This window comes from Lynx rufus, unplaced genomic scaffold (genome assembly GCF_022079265.1).
Source record: "Lynx rufus isolate CCGP_SWC_20201006 ecotype Redwood Valley unplaced genomic scaffold, mLynRuf1.p SCAF_1, whole genome shotgun sequence".
Classification (NCBI taxonomy): Eukaryota; Metazoa; Chordata; class Mammalia; order Carnivora; family Felidae; genus Lynx; species Lynx rufus.
This window is the reverse complement of record NW_025814823.1, coordinates 74,456,794-74,483,631: the sequence shown is the minus strand read 5'-3', so window position 1 is coordinate 74,483,631 and position 26,838 is coordinate 74,456,794.

Sequence of the window (26,838 nt, the reverse complement as noted above, 5' to 3'; positions counted from 1 at the left end):
TAAACGTTCCTTAATGCCCAAATGGAAACGCCAGGAAAAGCTCACCAAATCAAATATGGTCCGTAATTTTCGTGCCTTCCACTCTGTCACCCTCCAGCTTATTTAATCCCCCCCCCCAATCTGGAATCCAAAAGAGCCCCGCGGCTTTGGGTAAATGCTAGGTGGATAAGAAGTTCTTTGTAGCATGAGTGAGTTTATTTCTCAGTGATCTTCCAGTCCACAAGCCTCATGCTTGCAGGACATTTGAAGATGGATGGGAATGTCAGGCTACAGTAAGTTACACATTAATCCACGCTCCCACTGCAATGACAGTTAACTTTCCTTGGTGGGCGATGCAGAGGAACAGTGATGTAATGTGTATGCTGTCCAGCTTCCCCATTTCCTACATTGCTTACTAACTCCTTGAGATGACGAGACAAAGCTTAACTAAATATCCATTTCAGAGTCCGATGAGCTGTATTCCCTGGGTAGTTACTGTCATTTCATTCAGTGCCATTTCCTGAGGCTTCAGGTATATTTTAATTTTGCTAGCTATTCAGATAGTTTCATTTTTCATTTACCTAGACTGAGCTTTTCTTTCCCAATGAATTCAATACGACTCAGCCTATAAGTCACCTAAAAACCTTAAAGGCAAATAGTCTTATTTTGTGTTATTGCTTATTATATAATCCATTTGATCTGCTCTATCTTTAATTGTATTTATGTGAATTCTAATGTGAAGTTAAATGCCATGTTTTTCGGGGAATCACATACCGCAGATCATTTGACTGTAGTGTTATTGATTTAATTTAATTTTTCCCTGTTTTTCCCTTATTTTTCTAAGATTGTTTCTGTATTTAAATAAATAAATGCATTTATTTAAAAATTAAATACCAAAGACTATCGCCTAAAGCAGAGAGTGATTTGCAAATTTATAACCACGATAACACTCATTTCTATGTAAAAGTCCAGCTGTGTATATTTAGCATATTAATCATAATAATAAGTAAAGATGGGGCATGTCCATGTCATACAACTTGAAAGAATATCAGATAAAATATTGACAAAACAAAGTTATTTATTTTAGCCAGCAATAAGTTTTGGAATGAGGCCCGCACACTGATGATAATTAACTGATTTTTAAAACTATTTTATAAACCCTGTGGGGCATTAGTTCCTTTTGCCACTGAAGACATAGAAATGAAACTTTAAATATGAAACTTTAAATACAGGTTGGTTTAAGCCACAGAAATCAATCGTTGTGGCCAGAAGGGTTGCATCATGTCAACCCAGGGTTGGTCAGTGCTGGGTTATATAATCCCCACTAGTATTGGAAGGCCTGGTCAGTTGCACCTAAATAAACAGATAAGCTATGGTTATTACAAGATGAAGAACTTCATATCTGTAGTAGGTTGAATGGTGTCCGCCCCCCCCCAGCAAAATAAATGTCCACACTTCAAAATCTGTGAACTTGACCTTGTTTGGACAAGGGTGTCTTTGCAGATATAATTATAGATTACAAGATGAGATCATCCTGTTTTATCTGCATGGACCTGAAATTCAAGGTCCATCAAGTGTCATGATAAGACATGCACAGACAGAGGGGCGTGTGGGTGACTCAGTGGGTTAAGCATCCGACTTACTCTCGGTAAGGTCACGATCAGGTCTCGGTCAGGTCTTGGTCAGGTCACGATCTTTCAGTTCGTGGGTTCGAGCCCCGCTTTGGGCTCTGTGCTCAGAGCCTGGAGCCTGCTTTGGATTCTGTGTCTCCCTCTCTCTCTGTGCTCTCTGTCCCTCCTTTGCTTTCACTCTGTCTCTCTTTATCAAAAATATTTTTTTTAAAGACACACACAGACAGAGAAGGCCATCTGAAAACCAAACCAGAAACTGGAGAAATGCCACCATGAGTCAAGCACCACCTGAAGCCACCAGAAGCTGGAAGGGGCAAGGAAGAATCCTTCTTTAGAGACTTTAGAGGGAGCACAGCCCTGCCAAGGCAGCCCTATGTCCAACACAACATCCAAAGAAAGAAAGATTGAACACATAGGAACTTCAAAATCATACTAACTATCCCTTAACGTAAACCCTACTTGGGAAGGATTGACAGCTTCCAAGTGTTAATTCAGAAATGGAGAACTTATCTCCATTCATGCAGTTGTCAGTTTGTATCCATAAATAAAATTTTACAATTTCCGTGATGTATGTCCTGCCTGTTGACTGTTAAGTATTATCAAATACTTTTGTCCATTTCCATTTATAATGAAAACTTGGAAGTTTTAATGTATTCTTTTGGTGTCATTATTTGATGCCACATTCGTTTTTATATCATTTAAGTCTCTTTGTACATCCTACCTGTACACATATTAAGGTATAAAGGAATAAAAGAGGAAAATAACAAATATTATGATCTCCGCACCCAGAATCCACCATCACTTAAACCTACTTACTTCCTGTCAAAATCTCTTATATATCTGCTTCTCTATTTCTCCTAAACATGGAGAATCTAACATCCTATGGTCCAGCAGTATCTTTTTCCCACTTTTTTTTTTTTTTTTTTGATGCTGTTTTCACTTCCCTGCTTGGATCCCTCTACATTGGTTCAGGGTATAAAATTCAGATTTTCAGGTCTGTGAAATGTATGACTATGTGGTCTTGTCTATTTTTGGTTTGCTAAACACAGGCAGAAATTTCTACAGCTCTCCACCCTCTCTACTTTCATATAATTGCTTCTGGTGATTTTCACTTTCAGTTCGTACTTACAAGGTACTCTGTTATAGTTGTATGTATTATAATTATTATTATTTATAGCTGTGTTTCTCAGCGGGATCATTACATCCATTTGGGATAGGGCAATACTTTGCTGCTCAAGTGTCCTATGCATCAAAGGTAGTAAATACGAGTAGCATGCCCTTATTATTCTGACAGGTAACAAAGCTCTCACATATTTCCAAATGCCTCCAAAAGGAATAGCACTGCTCCAGCTGAAATTCCTAACATGACTTAAAATATGTTTAGATCTACCAATATAATTTACAGATATTGTTGATTTCTGGTCATTTGACATTTTATCCTTACAGCAAGATCAATTTTCTTCTTTTTTGCAAACTATGATAATAATTTTCCAAGTGAGAGTGTGTAATGGTAAATTCCCCAAGTCTTTATCAATGTCTTAGGGTCACCCTCCCTCTCTTTAATAAGCATCAGAGTTGACCTTGAAGCTTTATTTTCCAGCAGCCATTTGCATGCTTTGCTTCACTGTTCACAAATCTTTTGTTGCCAATGAGAAATCGGATACCAACTGATTCTTGATTCTTTGCAATTAATCTCTCTCTTCTTCCCAATATTTTCTTTAGATTTTTTCCAATATTCTTCCCGGCAGCTTAGAGTTCTACAGTTCAGTGCATATGTGTGGATTTGTTTTTGTTTATTTTGCAAAACACTTAGTGGGAACTTTCAATATAAAAATTATGTATTTTTTATGAATACTTCTTGGGCACTATTCTTCGAGGGACAAATGTTTAATCTTCCGGTTCTGTCCTCTATGGTTGAACTTTGCTTTTAGAATTAATTGCTCTAGATATTTTGTGTTGTAATCTGGAAATTATTATTTGCTCAATATACTATTCAATAATATGTATTTGTCATACCCAGTTTTCTAGATGAGCCATTAAGTATTTCTTGTATTTCAAACTTACCATTTTCTTACTGAAATTTCTATTTCCTTACTTTTTTCACTGTTTTTTTGAAATATCTGCCTGTTCTTCTCCTTGCTATCTTAATCTCATTACTAATATAAAAACATTCTTTTAAACTCTTATTTTGCTCTATGATTTATTTTTCCTGGGGGAGTATTTTCTCCTTTTTTTATTTGTCTCCAATGATACTGATCATCCCCTCTGTTAACGTAGAAATCCACAGGAATCTTGTAGTTGGTTTAGCCTCAAAATTACTGGGCCCATCTGTAGAACAGATGCTTGCTTGGTCCAAATATACATTGTATTATGTATTTCATTCATCTCAATGTACTTTGTACTCTCTTTGTTTTACCTTCCTTGACCCTTTGGTTACTTAGGAGTGTGTTGTTTAATTTCCATATACTTGTGAATTCTCAAATTTACTCCTGCTATTGATTTCTAATTGTATTCCACTGTAGTTGGAGAACATATTTTGTATGCTTTCAATGCTTTTGAATTTATTAAGGTCAAGATATTATGTCTCACGGAAAAAATTCTGAACTTATTTTTGCTAACAGGTGTAGTAAGTGATTAAGCAGAGTCTATTGAAGGGACATTTTTCTCAAGGGACCTCTGACCTGTCTCTATACAAGTTCAAGAAGATAATGACAAGGTGGATACGTTTTAGAAAGTCAACATGACACACAAATTTGTATTTGATTTTACTCTTTATTGTTTTCAGTACCAAACTTCTTTCAGCCTACGTACAAGAATCATCTTCAGTTAGCAGTGAAATTTAAAAAATTAAAATACTTAATTTGTTAATTAAATTTGAATTATTTTAATTAATTTAAATACCTTGCAGTATATCAGATAATATTTATAGCATTAGTGTCACACTTTGTATCGTATTAAGCTTACCTATGGCATCTATAAATGAAAAGAAATCGTTCCCTTCCTTTATCCTTTTTATTTTCTGTTTGCCCCAATTTGTTGGTATTGCTATTATAGCTAAAAGTCAATTTTCTCAAGTGATATAAAGGCTTGAAATGTGAAGAAGACTATGTTGAAAATATTGGAGCTATTTTCCAACACTTCATTCCAATGAACATAAATAAGAAAACATACTCAATGATTTTTGCAAATGCACACATGCAAGATGTGAGATACATAACAGAAGCAGTGTGGCTTATCCAAAGACAGAAATAAATTAAGTCTTTCAGCTCTATAATTTCTAGAAGAAACCACTTACTTAACACTTCCGTTATCTTCTACTCATGGCGAGAAGCAGTATCTATGTTCACCACTGTACCGAGACCTGCACAGATACACATGTATTAGGAAATGCATTACTTTATACACTCTTGGTATAGTTTTAAAAGTGAACATTGGCTATTTACTCCTTTGGAAGGAGAGGTGAAGTTCACATATCTCCCTATACCTAGTTCAACAGAAAAGATTCTTCTTAGTAAATATGGATGTTCATTCATTTTTGTGTCAGTGATGATTCTGATAATATTGTAATTAAAGGACTTGCACTCAGCTTGAGTATAAAATGATTTCTATAATTGATAATTGATAATTTTTATTTAATTGCATATTTCTAATTTCAGGCTTTGTATATGGCCAATATTTTTCTCATGTTATGAAAATATTCATAAATAATAGAAATGAGGGGAGCCTTGGTGGCTCAATCAGTTAAGTGTCCCACTCTTGATTTTGGCTCAGGTCATGATCTCATGTGTCATGAGATTTAGCCCCCCATTGAGTTCTGCACTGACAGCGTGGATCTTGTTGGGACTCTCTTTCTCCTCTCTCTGTCCCTCCCCTGCTTGGGCTATCTCTCTCTCTCTCTCTCCCTCTCTCTCTCTCTCAAAATAAATAAGTAAACTTCTTAAAAACTAATCATAGTAGAAATCATAATATTCAACAAAAATTAAGTTATTTTAGAAAAAAATGTGTTTACCGTTGTAGCCACCAAGGAATTTACACTATTTGAACTTTATTTGAAAATATGCAATTCTTTCTAATGTAACTTCGGGACATTCAGAAATGTCATATACAAGAAATTCAAAATTATTAATAATAAAAAATTATTGGTATAGTGGGTTGACTAGTGTCCCCTTAAAATTCATGGCCACCTGGATCATTGGGATGTGACCTTATATGGAAAAAGAGTCTTTGCAGATGTAATTAGCTATGGGTCTTGAAATGAAATCATTCTGGATTTGGAGTGGACCCTAAATCTAATGACTGGCATCCCTATGAAAAAAGGAGAGGAATAAAGCAACATAGAAAAGGAGATGTGAAGACGGAGGCAGAGATTGGAGTGAAGTTATCTATAGGCCAAGGAAGGTCAAAGATTAACTGTTACCACCAGAAACTGGGAGAGAGGCCTGGGGTGGTTTCTCCCTCAGAAACTCCTGAAAGAACCAGCCTTCCCAACACCTTGATTTCAGACATTTTACCTCTTGAACTCTTAGGGAATAATTTTATGTGGTTGTAAGCCACGCACTTTATGGTAATTTGTTATGGCAGCCATAGAAAATTAATACAATTGCATGTGCTATGAATTTTATACCTATTTTCAATTGCTTATTTAACAATTCTATTTTCTTCATTAGTGCAGTCTTTGGTGATTGCTTCATTGCCATTTTTTAGAATAGACTCTAAATAGTATTTTGAATTATAATTGTTCTTATTGACAATGTAATGTTCATTTATAAATGTAGCCTAATATTATTTCTGTACTACTGTTAATTGATGTAAGAAACATTGTCAATTAAACAAAAATTGAAGGTCAATGCTGTCCTTAAACTATCCTACCTTGAATGATAAATATTTTATTTTTCAACTTTACACAGGCAGGAAGACACATGATGTCACTTATTAATATAATCATTAATGGCAGAAGGCAGTCCTCTCCATTTCAATAGTTCAGTTTAATTATATACATTATAAGACACTCATTAACTCATTTTTAGATTCAACAAGCATTTATTAGTGACTTTATGTGCCAGACATTGTGGTGAATGCCCAAGATGCAAAGATGATGAGCACATTCATGATACTCACAATCCAGTGGGGGAAAAAAATACAGTGCAAGTGAATTTAATAAAGGGGATTAAAAGGATGCCTTAGAAACAAGCAAGGTGGTACCTAAGTTGGTTTCAGGAGGTCAAGAAGCTTTCATGGGAGAAATAATTCAGGACCTGTGATGGTTCACTTTATGTGTCAATTTGACTGGTCTATGGGGTGCCCAGATATTTGATCAAACATTGTTCTGGATGCATCTTTAAAGTGTTCTGGGTGAGATTAACATTTTTAAATTCATAGACTTAGTAAAGCAGATTGCCCTCCCTGATGTAGGTGGACCCCATCCAATCTATTGAAGACCTGAATAAGCAAAATGGCTGACCTTCCCTTGAGTAACAGAGGACTCCTTTTGCCTGACTGCTTTCAGCTGGGACATTGTTTTGTTCCTGCCTTTTCACTCAAACTGAAACAGTGGTTATTCTCCGGTCTTGCACCTGCTCCATTCAGACATACCACTGGCTTTTCTGGTTCTCAGGAGTTTGGACATATACCAGAACTACACTGTACTATCTGGTCTCTTGGTCTCTAGCTTGCTGACTGCAGATCTTGGGACTTCTTAGCCTACATAATTATACGAGCCAATTGCTTATAATAACTTTCTTTATTTAAAAAAAAAAAAACAAACAAACAGAAACAAGGGTGCCTGGGTGGCTCAGTCAGTTGAGTGTCTGACTTCAGCTCAGGTCATGATCTCCCAGTTCATGGATTCAAGCCCCACATCAGGCTTTGCGTTGATAGTGCAGAGCCTACTTGGGATTCTCTCTCTCTCCCTCTCTTTCTCCTCCTCCCCACTTGCATGCTCTCTCTCAAAATGAAACATCAAAAAGATAAAATAAAAATAAAAACCCAAAATTCGTTGTTTCTGTGGAGAATTCTGACTAATACAGGGCCTAGAGCATTAGTAGATATCGGGAGAGCAGAGGAGAGGGGAGTGAGTAATGGACAGATGTTTGTGGGCAAGGAAAACAATGACTGCACTCAGGGGGCAAGAGGAATTGTGGCGTTAGCAGGTCGGAAGCTCACATAACAAGAGGACCAAGTGCAAGTATCATGATGAAAGCAAATGATGAGAAAAGAGGGGATTGCAGACATCATGAAGAACTTTGCAAGTTGCCCTCAATCCTAAAGGCCATGAGAATCTGTGGAAACACATGAGCAGAAGCACAACACGCTTGGCTTTGGACTTTAGGGAGTTCCTGACAGTGATGGAGATAGGAGAGGGCAGGAGTGGAGATACCATTCAGAGACCGTCGCTGTAATTCTGACAAAAAGCATGGTGGTCTGTGTTACAGAAAGGGCACTAAGGACAGAACTAAGGAAATGAAGGAACAGTTACATAGAGGAAAAATCAACTGGATCAGCAATTTATTGAGTGGGAAAGGGAGTGATGGGCAGGGAGAAATGTGCAAGCTGGGGTCTGGGTTCTTGGCACAGACAGCTGAGTAACACGGCGAATACAGGAGAAAGACCAGCTTGGCCAGAAGGTACCGCAAGTTCTTTGTGAAGATTCTGACTTCGGGACATCCCTGTCCCGACATATTAAGAGACAAATATCCAATGGACAATTATTTATAATCATGTGAATTTCAGAAAAATCTGGAGTAAGAACTTGGCGCTTAATGAACCAATATATTTTTACCATTATGCTATACAGCAAATCACTGTATTAGCTTTCTACTATTGTTATAACAGAGCATTACAAGTTGAGTGGTTCAACTGTACATCCTCATGCAAAATGTGTGATTTTCTGATGAGTGCCCTCCTGCCTTAGGGATGAGAACTGATTCACCTTCCCTCCTTACAGTAGTCTGGAGGGTATAGCTCTTGACAAGAAAACCAATGAGAAACCAAAACTCAGGAATTTTAAGGACGAGAATTACCCTAGCTTACAACAGCCGGGCTATTTTTCTGGTGGTATGTATTTCAGACATAATTATTTCAAGCCATTTTTTTTACTGTTTATTTATTTATTTTGGGAGCAAGAAAGTGCAAGTGGGGGGAGGGGCAGAGAGAGACAGGGAGAGAGAGAATACCCAGCAGAGTCCATGCTCAGAACAGAGCCTGACATGGGACTTGGTCCCACAACCATGAGGTCACTACCGGAGCCGAAATCAAGAGTCGGACGCTTCACCGGCTGAGCTAACCAGGCGCACCTCAAGCCATTTTTGCAAAGGTGAGATCATATAAGGATAGTTTGTAAAATTATAAAAGGAAGCAGTCCTCGAGAAAGTCTTGAAGAAGACAAGAGTCATCAGACTCTCAGAAAAGAAGGAAAACAAAAAAAGACTGCAAATTCTGGGAAGGTCGATGAGAGCGTGGCTTCACAGAGCTTAGAGAAAGAACATAGATCAAAAAAGAAAAGCTGGCCCATCAAGTGCCGCCGATAATTTAAGAAAGATAGGAGCTGAGAAATAGCCACTTGATTTGGTGACCGAGTTGCCATCGCAAACCTCCTGATGCCTCTGTCCACGGAGCGGTGGAAGCCAAACAGAATGGATTCAGGACTGAGAGGCTGGTGATGAAAAACAGACAGCTGGGCAGAGAAGTCACTGGAATGTGCTAGAGAATCCCTTTCTCTCTCACTAAGTGAAATGCCGACCTCATAAAGAAATAATGTATCACCAGTAAGTAGTCGTTAGGAATGTCAGTGGTGGTATAACGGGGATCTGAGAAGACATCATGTTTGGGGTAAACTCCTTTTGCCAGGAAATAAATAATCAAATTTCACCTACTTCCCATACACACAGGCATGTGTTCAGGCAGTCCAAATGTCGTGGATGCTGCTGTGTTGTGAATGAAGGAATCAATAGCAAAGATAATAATACAAAAAATGTTCAGGGATGCCTGGGTGGCTCAGTCAGTTGAGCATCCGACTCTTGATTTTGGCTCCGGTTATGACCTTGGGGTCATTAAATTGAGCCCCAGGTTGGGCTCTGTGCTAAGCACGGAGCCTGCTTAAGATTCTCTCTCTCTCTCTCTCTCTCTCTCTGCCTCTGTCCTCTGCTCGTGCTCTCTCTCTCTCTCTCAAAAAAAAAAACAATAACAATGTTCAAAGAATCTTCTGTGCTAGACATAATACATAGATATATATAACCTTATTTAACCTTTACATCCTACCTAGAAGGTTTTATTGATGTTGATTTTAAGGTCTAAAAAAATGAGTTCGAGGGGGCTGAGTAACTTACTACCCATATCCCTTTGGGCAACCGTATATCACACACTAATACACTGGTCGTAAAGGCAAAACATCATACTGCTTGTGAGGTGCCTTGCACACAATCTGCACATAATAAACACACACACACACACACACACACACACACACACACACCTGAATCCACTCTGGTTATGGTTGCACTAAATAACCTAACCTAACATACTCATGGGAACACATGGGGCTTGGTGAATTTTTTTCCCCAACTAGCCTATAGTTTTGTTTTCTTTCTACTATAGATATGCTCCTTTTTATCAGATTTGTGCTTTGGTTTTATTTATTTTATTAAACTCTGATCTCCACGTGGAGAGACCAGGCTTTTTTAACCTTTTGTCTCTTGTTTCAGAAGAATCATCTATCCAATATAAAAGTGACTCAAAGTTTTATTTAATAGAAATGTGTACATCTGAATCTATGTTAATACATCCAAAAGCTTCTGGGTCAAATGTTCTTGTCTGGATTTTTACTTTTTAAATAGTATTCAAAGACTGTAGCACATTCTTTTTAATATCATCAGAAGTTCTTTATATTCATTCTTTGAAAGTAGATTTTATATGTTGGAAACCCTTGAAACTCATTTGAAACTTATTTTAGCAATGACGGAAGCGACCGAATTGCTAAATAAATAAACTCTGATAAAAAAAATAGACGTGACTGTGGAGTAATAAGATGAACTTTTTAAGTAATGGTTCCTAAATTGACTTCGACTGAAATCCCAAGGCCCATAATCTCACGATAATATTCATTTGGCAAAATAAATTTGGGTAGATCTACTTAAGTCTCTCTTTACAGTAAAGTTGCATTTGTGCAGATTGCTGCATTCAAGTAAGTGTTTCTATCTTTTCATTTCATTAGACTCAATGCCTAGATAAATGAACACTCAGAAGCATCTGCTTCAAAGTCATGGAAACGTGGAATGGGAGCACGTGTTCATGGATCAGTTCTGAATGCGCACGTCCAGTGTTTCGGCATTGTAACATTGTCTGCCTTCCGTATTGCATGCATGGAACACACGATTCTGCCATTTGGAGACATTTTTTTTCTCCTATTGCAGTTCAGTTGATCATAGGGTACGTTGATAACATCCCTACCGGTCTTACTCGGCAGTTTATATTTTTCATTGCTATATTCAAACTTTAATATGTTCATGATATTTGAATTTATAAGGATTATTCAAGCAGTCGATATTTGATTTAAAGAGGTTGATTTAAGTTTGTATTTGAAAGTACATGGTGTGGGGATGTGATGTGTCCATGTGCCTCGGGGTAAAACTGTAAATTATTTGGGGACTGTATCACTAATTTCATTCTCCATTTTGTGGTAGCGAGTACAGCTCTGAGGATATCGTACCATAGATATTCCGGAGCAAATTAGGGCTTAAGAGTTAACACTGACTCGCTGAATAGTCAAATTTATGCAGATTCCAGTGATAGCTATAATACTCAGTTGATCCATCTGCAGAGAAAAAAAGCATAACATTTTTAATTTTTTTTAAATAATTTTTTGTTTATTTATTTATTTGGAGAGTGAGAGAGAGAGAGAGAGAGAGAGAGAGCATGAATGAGGAAGGGGCAGAGAGAGAGGGCAGAGGCAGAGACTGAGCACAGAGCCTGATACGGGTCTGGATCCCATGACCATGAGATCATGACCTGAGCCAAAATCAAGAGTCAGACGCTTGACCAACGGAGTCACATAGGCTCTCCGCGTCACCTTTTTAAATTAAACGGATATATTCGTAAGTAAAGATTTATTGTTATTGATACATACTTTCTACTTTTATTCAGTTATATTCAGGCAGAAATGGGAAGAGCAGAATTTAAGAGAGGAAAGAAAGAAAAGAGCCTCCTTCCTGCATGTGTAGTACAGCCTTCAATATTTTCTGTGCTCCATGTTCCAGAGGATTTCCAGAAACGGCTTCAAATTCTATGATGTCATGTAAAAATGTAAACTCAGTCGTTCAGTTGTCTGATGATGCTCATTTTTCTCTACTATGCGGTGAGTTGGAGAAAATGTCCTCATTTTTCCACTAACCCTGGGGTTTATTTTGGTCTCATCACTCTCTCTCTCTCTCTCTCTTTCTTCCGAACCTAACTCCATTTTTTTTTCCTTTACAAAAGCGTGCATTCGTGTTCATTTGTCTCTGCAAACACCATGAATGCTACAAGCAGCAGAGGAGCCAGGAAGCACTGGGTGAAATGCTGCTGTCTCCCATTACATCCGGTCCCCGAGGATCGCTAATTGCCTGTCACAGCCACTGAGCCATGGAGCCGGCCAGGCTGCCACTTCCTGTTTGGTCAAGTTGTCGCCTCCTATTAATCTGAATCCTGTTGTGTTTCCCGTTGCCTCTACTTTCTCACTCCAGACAGAATGAGAATCTATTATCTAACTGTGATACGAGCGTACCAAAATTTTAATTTTGAAGATAAAAGGTAACAGAAGAAGGAGACCTTCTCATCAAAAGTGGATCTCTCCCCGGGGCCGCATGGTATTTTCTCTGCCCTGCTGATTTTAAAGGGCTCCTGTTATTTTCTTTTCCACTACGACTCAGCTGTTTTCATAGCGCTGGAGATCATCCGGTGAAATTTTGCAAACTGCAAGCGAGAACAAAATAAAAACATAAAAATGCAGGGGGAGATTCTGAGGCCGGTTTAATAATAGTCAGAACGTTTTTGTTGCTTTTACGTTTTCTACGAAATAGTATGGAAAACATGACTGCGTACCAGAGGGGGCCAAGGACCTCATTTCAAGACCGTTAAAGCGTAACCCAGCCAAGAGCTCGTGCTAGAAGAAGTACTTGAACACCCCAGGATCACAGCAAATTCATCAAAACCAAGTAGTAGAAAGAAAGCAAAGAATCCACTTGCAAACAATCATAAGAATCTTGCAGGTGGAAACCCCCATGAGCCAAGGCTTCTGTATAATCAGCCAGGAACGGGCTGACATTTACTGTACTGCTGACTGGTTGCCTTCAATCTAGAGCATTACATATTTTTTTAACTGAGCAGGAAAAGCCTCAGCTTGCCCATTCAGAAAGCCTCAATTCAATAAACATGACAATCTGCAGCAGAAGTAGCCACGAGAATCATCCCCATGTTACAGGGTTCCTAATCCGGAAGCAAGGTTCAAATGCACAGCCTGTGTCAGGTAGGGTGTCCTCGGGGAGGATAAACAGAGACGCTGGTTGTGGGAGAAGTGATCCCTTTGCCTTGACTTGCCCAGTGAAAAAGCTGTCAATAATTTTTCCAAACACCCCATGCATATGTAACTTACGAGGTGGCCAGATCCAAAAACATTGTCGGAATTAACATATGTGATTCCTTCTTTTAGGTGTTAAAGATTGTGTATGGGGACAAAACTGGTCCCCCTCATTTCAACATGTTCCCGTGTGGGTACGCACCTGGGACCAGCAGAGTTACTATTCGGTAACACCTGGTTATCACTTGGGAACACGTGGTAGCATCTAATAACATGATACCACAGGCTGGCCCACTACTATTTGCTCAGGAAGTCCTGAAACCGGTCAGAGAAGGACATGAGTGAACTCCAGGGCTTTACTATAGCCAAAGGTTGAAGATTGACTCTTGATTCTGACTTCTGTCCTAAATCATACCCAACGGGTTTCTCCCATATATTTCACCAAGTTAGGGAAAATGATAATATCAAGCTCAACCAACATATCATATAGATGTAACAAAGCTCTACTTTCAGCAAATAATTGTTTATTTATTTTGAGAGCAACAGAGAGAGCGAGTGGGGAGGGGCGGGGAGGGGCAGAGAGAGAGAGAGGAAGAGAGAATCTCAAGCAGGCTCCACACTGTCATCTCAGAGGCCAGTGTGGGGCTCCAACCCATGAACTGAGCCGACACCGAGTTGGATGCTTAACTGACTGAGCCACCCATGCACCCCTTTAGCAAATTCTAAAGGAGAAATTCAAGCTCTCTAAGTTAATTCCTAAGGCTCTCATACAGTAAACTCCAAAGAAAGTTGAAAGTCCCAACTTTATTTTTTATTTTTATTTTTTGATCTTTATTTATTTTTGAGAGAGGGAGAGAGACAGAGTGCAAGTAGAGGAGGAAGAGAGAGAGAGGAGTTCATGACCTGAGCTGAAGTCAGACGCTTAACCCACTGAGCCACCCAGGTGCCTCTCAAGTCCCAGCTTGAAAGTCCAAAGAAAACACATGTCAAACATCACCTGTCCTAAATTTCTCGTGTCACTCACTTGCCATTGGAAACATATAGCTAAGCAGCACCACCCGGCCCCTCCCCCACCCCAGGAGCTTCCAGTCTCCTGGAGGGGACATTTCAATCCTGCTATCGGTGGATTGGCATCATTGCCTCCTAGTCCCCAAATACCTGTCTTCCCCGCACTCATATTCCTGTAAGTGAGGAATCACCCATCATAGATCCAAGAACCGAAGCTGCACTCAAGTTTTCATAAATCTGTAACACTAGGAGCCTAGTGAGGACCCACAAACCAGGCTGAACGCTGTCAAAGCCTGTCTGTATCCATCGTGCGGCGCTGGGATATGTCTCTGTCAGCTTCCGATTGGTTCCTGCTCTTTTAATAAAGGATCTGCCGTGTTCACGCTTTTTCATTTGCTCTTTTCCTTCCGTACCTCTTAGAGGGCCGGCACCATTTATTGTATCTGAGGACTCAATTTCTATCTTTGTTTCCTGGCCCTGACCTTTTTTGGCCAGATATTCCTAGACATCTCCTATAGTAAAATGTATGAAATAGGAAAGTTCTAGGCCCTGCCAAAGGTGTGCACGGTTCACACCAACTTTTTCTGCCTTCCTTTTACGGTTGGGAAAACCGAACTCCAAAGCTATTTTTCCATCAGATGGCCTCCTACCCAGGCATGGACCTCAACCTTCTACTTCCCTAAAGCTGTTTTTTTATGAAATAAAAGGACAAGAAGTTTCTTTTTCCAAGTCCATCAATGTGTTTCCTCACAACATTTAATATTGATAAATTTGAATTCCTACAATATGTTGCAAGAACAGTACAATGAACTCTTGTGTATTTTTTCTCCTAGATTCACCAGCTGTTGGCATTTTGCTACATTACTTTTCTTTCTATATGTGTGTTCATGCTGCTGTTTTCTTCTGGCACATTTGAGAATTATTCACAGGTATAATGACCCTTTCCACCTAAATTGTTCAATATTTGTCCTTTAGAAAGAAGGAACTTCTGAATATCCATGAGATAATGGCCACACTTAGGACATATAATATTTATTTTACACTATTTGCTAACACACAATGCATTCAGTGTTCACCAGGTGTCCCACTATTGTCTTCTAGAGCTGCTATTTGTTTGTTTCTTTGTTTGTTTTGTCAACCCAGGGTCCCATCAAGGATGCTGCCTTGCATTTAATTCTAAGGTCTCTACTCTTTTAACCCACTAGTTTTGTTCAGGCTTTTATAAAACCAATTTTATCTGTTTATTTTTGTCTCTTAGTTTCCTCATCGTTAGTTACAAATTAAACACTTTTGGCAGAAATACTATAAGTAATGGGTTCATTTTTAATGTATCTTCTCTTCCTTGTGCCTTCCTGGATTCCTAATCCCACATATCTCTCAGGTACGTTCTCTAGGAAAACAGGTGACCCTCCCATCTCCATCCATGAGAATGGGGAAATCTTAAAACTCTTCCGACAGTACTTAGAGCATTGTCTTTGATCTTCCTACTGTGCCCTCTGAAAGTGATTCACATTTTTCCCAATTTCTTAGTAGAACTGCCCAAATCTTCAAAAAAGGCTCTCTAATTGCTAATGTGCAGCATATAAAAGCGCTCTCAGTAGATTCTAGGCTGCTCCCTGAGGACTCATTCCTGACTCCTTTCTGAGCTCTCCTAAATTATTTGGAGACTTGACCACCTTTGCTGATATAGTAATCAGCTGAAACATGCCTTCATGGTTTACATACGCTGTTTGAGGGCTTTTGGACAGCAGGGTATGTTGTGAGGTCTATTCCTGTTCTTTCTTGTAGACGTAGATTTATTTCTGAATTTCAGCCTCTTGATATCTGCCCATCTGCTCCTCATGTTGCATTACAAATCTCTTGGTTGTCCCTGTGCTTTAAAAAAAATGCAACTGTCTCCAAAACAAAAATATGAGAAGTTGGGAATAAATGTGCCCCTAATAAATGTCATTGATGACTTCCCTCCTTCTACACATAGACTGGGAAGTAGATGTGTCTTACATCCCCTAGAAGCAAAGCCCGATACAGTCCTGGGAGCACAAGCTTTATTGAGAACAGGAAGAGTGGGCCAGATCATCGGGGACTCAAGGGTGAACCTCCATGCATCATTAGCTCCATCTGGGAGAAAAGAGGTGGGTCTTGTGAACCCCACATCAGCTCCCCCATCCTTGTCTGCAAATTACCCTTTTGGCAGACACGAAAGGGGTAGAGTGGGCAGCAGGGCTGGCCATGATTTCCTAAGAAGCTGGACCCCATCGTCTGAGAGGAATTTTCTGGAGAAGGGGCAGCTATGAGCCAACAGCACATAACTCACAACAGCTGAGAGCTGGGTGTGCTGGCCTGCTTAGCAGATCTGAGCAGGACACCAATAACACTCACTGCATGGAGACTGGGTTTAATCTCCAAATAAGCCCTGTAGATGGGATCTTATAGCGTGAAGAAACTGTCCCCAGTTGTACCTCAGCTGAGCCCATTTTCCCATTCTGGACCAACTAAAGATACACTATTCTTTTTTTTATATGAAATTTATTGTCAAATTGGTTTCCCTACAACGCCCAGTACTCATCCCAACAGGTGCCCTCCTCAATGTATACTATTCTATTCCAGTGCACGTGCAAAAGCTCATTTAACTCTCCTAAATAATACTTCAGTCCTTTGATGTAGTTAATATTTCTTAATGGCTTTTTTGGTTTTTTACCTTCTGGCTTCCATTCTTTCTACCTAGCCCCAGCCTTGGGAGGAGGTTACATTCAGGAATGCTTTACACTCTACAGAGCCCCGTCCCCTCAGATCCTTCTTATCACTTGTCACCATGCAGGAGTTCATTAATTCCCAACACAGTGCCCAGGTGTCCTTCCAAGAACTTTCCAGGAAAGTTCAGGTGCATTTCCAAGAACCTCTGGAGTTGTTTAGTTGGGGATGCCACAAGTCCTGCTCATCAGTCTTCTGTTCCTTCTGGAGGAATCCCTGGCATCCGGGGAATAAATTCTCATTTTCCTTAAGTTAACTGGATCCAGTTTCTATTGCATATAACAATAGGAATTATTCTATCACATATCAAGATTTAAAAGTTTACATAATCTAATGTTCCCCAAGTGGCATTGCTAATAAGCTTTAGGTACATATCGCGTTCAAGGGCAGCAATGCTTTTAAAACTTATATGTGTGTGTGTGTGTGTGTGTGTGTGTGTGTGTGTATGGTAGATCATAAGGTACCAACTATAGAGTTATCCAAATTATTAAAGGATAAATGCATTAGTAAGGAGGAAAAGGTATACATGGCAGCATACGGGTAAGAACATCAAGGAACATCATTAAAGTTCAATTTTAAAATATTTGCCTTTGATAAAAATCCAAAGTGCCAGTGAAAAGCACCAACGATGAGACTTCCTTTCAAATGAGATTATCCTGAGTGGATCTCGCTCTGGTTGAGTTCCCACGCATCCTATACCCTTTGAAGGGTATCCCTCTGGAAACAAATGCGAAGAAGGTATTTCACAGTGTGGTGAGCCAGACACTTCTCAGGTCCCAAAGATGCTTAGGAAAGGCGACTAAGGTAAGATGCTTTGTGTCTCCTGACACAGCATGGGGCCTACAGAGACCAATACATTGACCAAGGGACAAGCCTGCTTCTCAGGGATGCACACTTCTGATAGCCACAGCTGTGATTCAGGGACTCCTACATTTGTCTTTTAGGGGACAAAGTTATGTCTTCACAGGCAAAGTAAGACCCCCACAATCAGTGAAATAAATGAGATTTTTCCCATACAAATAACTGGACTGAAAAGCCTGTCTTGGAGATAGAATCTTTTAAATGTTTCTGTTCCCTAGCTGATTCCTTTATATACTACATAAAGTATAGAATATATTATGCCTATCTTAACTTGTAGATCAATTTGAAGGTCATTATTTGCATAACAATCTGTCAGTGCTCATCTCTCATTTCTCAGCTTCAACATAACTCTCTTGTTTCCTCAGAGATTACTAATTAATTCAATATACTTTTATGTCACTGTTTTTACTTTGGGCTTATTCATTGCAGTAACTTTGTATTTCACCAAAATTCGCATTCCATCTATCTGGCTGGGGTGCACAGAATTTAGAAGCTGGGAGACATTCTGTTCTAGATTTGACATGTGCCATATTTTAGCTAAGTATTTATTTTAAACTGGCATGATAAAAAAAAAAAAATCCTAGAGTTTTAAGTGGAAGTATCTGGCCAAAATATTCCATGACTTCCTTCACTGAAAACGAGATGCATTTGAAAGGCATTTTTCCTAGAGTTTGGAATCATGTTTCCCCTTCCAAGAGTTTTGGTGGGAAAAAAACAAAAACAAAAACAACCCCCCCAATCCTCCACACACAAACAAAAAACAAGCACAAAATCAACAATAATAACAAAAGGTAAAAAACATTCCTATCACTAAAGGATATTGAGTAGAAAGGCCTCCTTCCTTCCCTAACCCAGATTCCTGCCTTTAGAAGAAAATGTGCTTTCTGATTGTCGGGTTGGCAAGTGATGGGCAAGCATGAAACAGAGGAGCCAGAAGATGCAAAGCCTTGAAGGTTGTCACAAGCAAAGGATATTCATGGCACTCGAGAGATATTCTAGGGCTAGAGTTTGTTGGGGAAGTTTCGAAAGGTAGATACAGAACAGATTATAAAATTCTCCATATGCCATGTGGTGGAATTTAGATTTATTGTGCAGTAAGCCACTGAAATTTATCTTTAGCGTTGGAATAACAACACAGCTATATTTAACTTTCAGACAGATAGCTCTCACACCAGAGTGAGGATGAAGTAGAGATCCGAGATAAGACAGAAGTCATTTGAAGCAACGTGGAAGAAAGATGATGAGAGTCTCTGCAGAACTGGAAGAAGGGCTGTAATTAAGACCATTTTAAAGAGAGAAACAAACAGACCTTGTGACAAGTGTGATTTAGAACTAAGAACCATGCGCTAAGACTGTTGTATTCTTCTTAAAAAGATATTAAGGTAAAACCCCTCTTTGTCCCTTGCTTATTGGGTCTTCTCACAAAACTAGAGGCTTTGAAAACTGTTTGCTGTCTGAAGACTGAGAGACTCCCCACTTAAGGCATCTCCTGCTGGTGTGCAGGACCTATCGCCTTGCATTTCACAGAAAAGGACAAAGAACAATGTAATTAAAATCTCAAGTGTGCAGTTCTTTTCCCCTTGGGGCTTTAGGTAATAACGACTGAGGTGACACATTATAGCTAAAGGGACAGACAGATAATAATAAGGAATGTTTCAAAGTGAATAAAAAATGTATAATTTCCTTCAATCTAATCCTCGGTTTCCCTATAATTTCCACCCCTGAGTCTATATAATATCTATCTCCAAACAGCCTCTTAAAACTCAAGACCAAGTTTGTTTTTAAGCAGTTCAGAGCAGTCACTTAATGCTTTATCAAATTAGACCTTACCACCAGTCCCTAAATGACCATGCATGCTGGTTTAGCCACTGGGTTTTTACTGTGTTATTGTTCTCAAGTCCAATTTTTCTATTTCATCCCTAGCGACTGGATCCCTGGATTGATTAGCTCAGTCAGTCCCTTTGGGGCCATCTGCACATCCTTAAGTTTATTCAGGATTGGAAAGGGCCTTATCCCTTTATTCCCTTTGGGAATGAGAATTGTTCTCTTGTATTAAATTTCCAAATACCTGTGTTGCTAGGATTTGCTTCCAATCCATGCTGAAATCAGCAGTTTTTCCTAACTGTGGATTCTTAATTATAGATCCAAGGTACGTGAATTCTGAAAATCAATAATGGGAAACCTCATTAAAATAAAGTGGGGGAGCTTTCGGCATGGGGAGCTCTCATGTCCTACCAGTCCTAATCAACCAGTCCTCGACCCAAAAGGGAGAGACGACTTGACCTTACATAGACTTGACCTTGCAATGGATACTACCCTATTACTTCAGCCAGAGGAGGAGACCCTTTCCTTCCCTACCCCAGCAACAGCTCAACCAATGAGAAGGCACCACACTTTGAGCTTCCAGTTTTGTCCAATGGAATTTTAGTTCATAACAGCTATACCCCTTTTCTCCTTAAAAGAAAAAAAAAAAAAAAAAAAAGAACGTACTTCCCTGGACTTTCCTAGGTTTTTGTTGCAGCTTGTTTGTCCTGGATTGCAATTCTCTTTTATTCCTGAGTAAACCCGTCTTTTGCCGGTAAAGTAACTGGAAGTGTTGCTTTTAAGGTTAATAGAATTTATCTTTAGCCATTACTGGACCTCCTGATTTCATACTCCAGCTTTTCGCAGAATAGTCACCTACAGTTCACTGGCCAACCCCACAAAGTCCTCATCTTTTACGATGATCTCTGCTAATTGTCTAATGCCCAGGAACCACGTTTCCAGTCATAAACTCCTATGAGGCTTTTCACTTAAATGTGCATAGCCTCCTTATCTTTGTTTTCCTTGACCTGGCCCACCATACCAGCAGATGTTGGTGGATTAAGCATTGTCAGACTACAAGTTTCTTCCTTTCCACTTTATTGAGATCAACGCTCCAACTCATTTAGCATTCCTGTGAGTTTACATAGTTTTGCTACAAAATTAAATAGACACAGCAGTATGAAAAGGGAATTTCTTAGGGTCAAACTGCAATATCTCTCCCGTGCAGCAATGAATATATTTTCCCTAGGTCTCAATTTCTTTATTCTGGATCTTCTGATTTTCCCAGAAGGGAAGCCAGAGAAGAATCTATTTTGTCGTATTCTATTATCTCTACCTGCTACCAAGATAGGTAACCACATAAAGACTCTGTGAAAAATGGAATGAAAAGAATGATTAGTTTTTAAAAGGCATATATCTACAACGGCAAAGAGAATGGGTGATAAAACAACAACTACAAAATTTGGGAAGCTGCAAAGTAAGCCTGTTCGCAAACTAGAACTTAGCTAGAGAACGGTAAACCTGAACCTCGCAAAGGTGTTGGCCAGAAATTCCGGAGGGTGGCCCAAAGAGAGCCTATTCACACCATGAACCCCAGAATTACTCAAGAATTGGAGGCATCACCTTGCCCCAAAGCAGTGTTTCTCATAGGGCTGAAAAGAGAAAAGTCAACTGAAAATGCAGAAAGAAAACAGTTTCTATCCCAAGCTACCAAGCCAGGCAACCATGCCTCCCACTCTAAGGCAGACAACTGGAGCTTTAAAATCAAAGAAGCCAACTAAGAAGCAAACCAGCAAGAAAAAGTGGGATCCCTGACTAGGGTAGCAGGCACCACTGATGGTGCACCCATGACACTGACTGTGAAATTAAGTGGACACCTATAGGCTAAATGCTGAGGTTGCCGACTTCAAGTATTTGGCTCCTGTGTGACCCTGAAAAAAATTTTTTAATCAATATCTATCCTGTCTCTCTTCCTTTTTTCATTGGAAGCCCTAGTTTTAGCTGAGTACACAAGCAAACATGGCTTTTCAAAGTTTCTGTTGCAGCTAGGTAGGGCCATATGCTTACATTTTCACCAATGGGATGCAAACGGGAATGATATGTACAACTTGCATATCATATATTTAAGAGACAGCTGCTTAGTCTACACTCTTACTTTCCTCCTTTCCTCTGGTCAGGAATTAAGATGGTCTTGTAGAGTGGGGGTTCCTACCTGTCTTGTCCTACCTACTTATACTGAGTCCCTCTCAGGGAAGAAAACCAACCTCCATATTGTTGCAGATTTTGCATTCATTGGTGTCTTTAGTATAGAAACCAGTAGTCTTAACCAATAGTCTAAGAAAATGCTTAATTGTTGGCGACAGATTGAAATTTCACTTTGGAGCCACTACTTTCTCTAAGAAATATAACATACACATACCAACAGTGGGAGGCCCCCCAAAATTGGCTTTATCCAATCACTGAAATGAAGAAGACATTAAACATTCTGTCCAGGATTACAATCAGATATTTGGTCCTTAACTTTAAACATAAACACAAAGAGAATTACTACTACTAGACATCTGAGGAAAGCCTCTAACAAGAAAGACAGACACATATCAACACAGATAAGGAAACAAACAATGGTATTGAGAGGAAACACAGAAAATGAAGGGAGCTGAAAAAACACCTTCAAAAATCTATAATCATTATCTTCAAAAAGTAAAAAACTATATTGCACCCACAAGAGAAGAATAGAGTACTATAAATGGTTATGTTTGGAGAAAAAAGTTGGGATTTAGAAAATTAAACATACACCTAAGTTTAAAACAAATCAATAACATATGTAAATTATAAAAGTGAGATAATTTCCATAAAATAGGAAACAATAGGAGTAAAAAGTTAAGAAATGTCAAGAGCATCCCAGGAAGCCCAACATACAAATAATAAGAGTTCTAACAATCAAAAAGTGAGAAAGTAAAGAGGAATAAAAAGTAAAGAGTTAGAAAGAAGAATAATTTAATCAAATATATATACATATATATTTTAATTGTCCCATGGAAGACATGGCTTCCAAATGAAAATGCTACAACGCTTAACAGAATGAATAAAAAGTGACCACAATAAAGCTTTATCCTCATGAAATTTCAGAATCTTGAGGACACCTCATAATTTTAAATTACCATGGAAACAAATAACTTACATGCAAATGATCAAGTTTCAGAATGTGAATAACTGTGGAAAATATATAGAGAAATGTTTTTAAGTTATGAATAAAGAAGATTTTCTATGAAAGAGAAATTACAACTGATACCACAGAAACAAAAAGGGACTACTATAAGCAATTGTATACCAACAAACTGGATAACAAGAAGAAACAGATAAATTCTTAAAAACATACAACCTAACATGATTAAGTCATGAAGACAAAGTCTGAAGATATATATACCTACTATGGAGATTGAATCAGTGATCAAAAACTTCCCAACAAAGATTGTCCCAGGACTAGATGGTTTCACTGATAAATTCTACCGAACACTTAAAGAAGAATTAACAACAATCCTTCTCAAACTTTGCCAAAAAATTAAAGAAAGGAGAAAACACTTCCAAACTTATTTTATGAGCAATACCCCGATACAAAATCCAGACAAAGACACCACAAGAAAACTACAAACCAATATCCCTGATGAATGTAGATACAAAAGTCTTCAACAAAATGCTTGTAAAATGAATCTAACAGCACATTAAAAGTGCCACACATCATGACAGAGCTAATCTGTCCTTGGGATGCAAGAGTGTTTCAACATACAGAAATCAGTTAATGCAATACACCGCACTAACAGAATGAAGAATCAAAATTACATGATCATCTAAATAGATGGAGAAAAAAAGTGTTTGACAAAATTCAACACTATTTCATGCTCAAAAACCAAACAAATAAAAGTAGGAATAGAAGGAAATTAGTTTAACAATGAAAGTCATATGAAAATCTCACAGCTAACATCATACTCAATGGTGAAGAGTTTTCCTAAGATCAGGTACAAGGGAAAGACCCATTCTGGACACTTCTATGCAGCACAGTACTGGAGGTCCTTGCCAGAGCAATTAGACAGGAAAAATAAAAATACAAAGCATCTAAATCAGAAATGATGCATAAAATCACCCTTGTTTGCAGGCAACATGAACTTATATAGAGAAAATCCTAAAGATTTCATAAGAAATTCTAAGAACTAAAAAACAAATTCAGTACAGTCGCAGGACACAAAATCAACATATAGATATCAGTTGTGTTTCTATACACCAAAAAATCTGAAATTAGAAATATAATTCAATTTATAATAGCACCATAAAGAATAAAATACTTTGGACTAAACTCAGGAGATGAAAAAATTCTATATTGAAAACTATAAAACATTGATTAAAGAAATGAAGACACAAACAAATGGAAAGACATTTTATATTAATGAATTGGAAAACAATATTTATTAAAATGTCCCTATTAACCAAAATCATCCACAAATTTAATGTAACCCTTATAAACATCCTAATGGCATTGTTTGACATAAATAGAAAGAAAGCAATCCTAAAATTTACATGGAACCACAAAAACTACAAATAACCAGATCGATCTTAAGAAAAAAGAACAAAGCTAGAGGTATTATATTTCCTGATTCAAAATACATTACAAAGCTACATTAATCAAAATAGTATGGCACTGGCATAAAGACAGACAGACATGTAGATGAATGAAATAGAATAGAGACCTCAAAATAAGTCTACACATATATGGTCAACTGATCATCAACAATAACACACAATAGGGAAAGGATGGTCTTTTCAATACATGGTGTTGAAAAAACTGGACAACTACATACAAAAAAAATAGAACTAGAGTTTTCCTCCTTATCTAGTTTTCTTCTAGAGTTTTGTGGTTTCGGGTCTTATGTTTAAGTTATTAAACCATTCTGAATCTACACATTTTTTCCAGAGGGTAAATCCCATGTTAGGAGTTATCAAAATACAGTATTTCCAAGGAAGATTTTTATGCCCAGTCAAATTACGAACCTAATGAGCATTTTGAAAAATAAAGACACATTCACACATTAAATATCTCAAAAATTGACCCTCCATGCACCCTTCCCTCAAGAAACTGCTACAAGGTTTCATCCACCAAAATGAAGAACCAAACTAGACACAGTAGAACATGGAATTCAGAAACATAAAACCCAAACTAGGAAAGAGTTAAAGGGAAATATCAGAATAGGAAACGGTATCCAGAGATATCAGCCAGTGGGCAGGCCTAGAGAGTCAGTATACAGGGTTAAATACAGAGAAATAACCCCAAAGGAAAAAGAGAAGGAAAGGAAGAAAGAAATAAAGAAAGAAAGAAAGAAAGAAAGAAAGAAAGAAAGAGAAAGAAAGAGGAAGAAAGAAAGAAAGAAAGAAAGGAAGGAAACAATAATTTGAAAGTATTTAAAGTTGAAAGTATTTAAAGTTGATATATATTTTGGTAAGAGATTTACTAAATGAATTTTTGATATCTACTACACAATTAACCAAATGGAAAAACAGGTCTATTATTAACTCTAGAGAAAATAAAAATCTTAAAGCAGAAATATATAATCATAGAATATTAGCATAATTTAATTAAAATATTATTAACATAGCCATGATAATGTAAACACTTCATGTTGATTTTACTGAAAATTCTGATATAGCTATTTCAAAAAGATCAAGGAAAGGGGGAAGTGTGTGTGTGTGTGTGTGTGTGTGTGTGTGTGTGTGTTTGATTCCAGTGCAGAGAGATGACAGTTGAGTTCATATCTTTTGTTACTAATAATTTGTTCATATCTTTTGTTAACTAATAATTTATTAGTTAATATTGAAATAATAAAAATATTAAAAAGTAGTTTACTTACAAATATAAAGATATATTCCAGGAGAAATAGTTAAAAATGACATAAAAGTGACACCTTTTAAGCAACAGAACTCCAAGACTGATTTTCTTTAATGTTGTTGTTATAAGACATGTTACACTATTTCAGTTCTTTTCTTATATAACTTTGATTTTTAACAATCAAAGGAAAAAATACCTTTGAACACAAATAATTACCCTCACTACGTGAACCTTCTGGGACTCCCATAACAAAATAACACGAACTGGGGCTGGGGGAGGCTTACATAGGACTTTCTTTTTTCACAGTTCTAGAGGCTGGATGTCCAAGATCAAGGTGTCAGCAGAATTGGTTTCTGGTGAAACCTACTCTTTAGTTTTGATAGATGGCCACTTTCTCACTGGGTCTTCCCATGGCCTTCCCTCTGTGTACATGCTCCTGGTGTCTTTTCCCCTTCTTGTAAAGACCCCAGTCCTATCGCATTAGGGCCACACCTTCCGGAATTCATTTAACTTCACTGCGTCCTTAAAGGACCTGTCTCTGGGGCACCTGGGTGGCTCAGTTGGTTAAGCATCTGACTTTGGCTCAGGTTATGATCTCGTGGTTTGTGAGTTTGAGCCCCTCACGGGGCGCTTAGCTGTCAATGCAGAGCCCATTTCGGATCCTCTGCCCCTCCCCTGCTCACTCCCTCTCTCAAAAATAAATAAACGTTAAAATATAAATAAATAAATAAATAAATAAATAAATGGCCCTATTTCCAAGTACAGTCTCATTGGGAGTTAAGGCTTCAACATATGACTGTGAGGGGATAAAATTCTGTCCTTAACACCCACATATTTCTAGTTGTTCAAAACGCTGTCCAATTTATACATTCAAATATGTCATTTGTAGTCAACACCCATTCTGACTGGCTAGAGCCCAAACTGCACTAGTTGTTAAATACTTTTATTACTTCTATAAACACACATTACCTTTCTTGGAGATATTCCCAGGCTTAATAGTGCATTACGTCTATTTTCAATGTCTTTATCAAATATTTAAACAGATAAATGTTTCTATATATGGACATGTTAAAGAACATCTTCCTTGCTAACGCTTCATAATGTGGACTACGGAATTATGCTTTTGAGTTTAAGAAGTTAAGACGATAGAGGAATGAACAATAATTCACCACATATATGCTCTGAAACTACCAATTCTAATTTTGATGTGTGCACCTGCTGCTAAAACCAAATGGACTATTCACCTCCTTCTGAAGGTTGCAAGTAAATGCCCTTTGATTAGTGGCTGCAGCTGGTGTCCAAAGAACAGGAAATTGACTGCAAATCTGCCTCTTAGATTAGAGGTCAGCTACAAATGTTTGCTCCAAAAAAAGCAAGTCTGT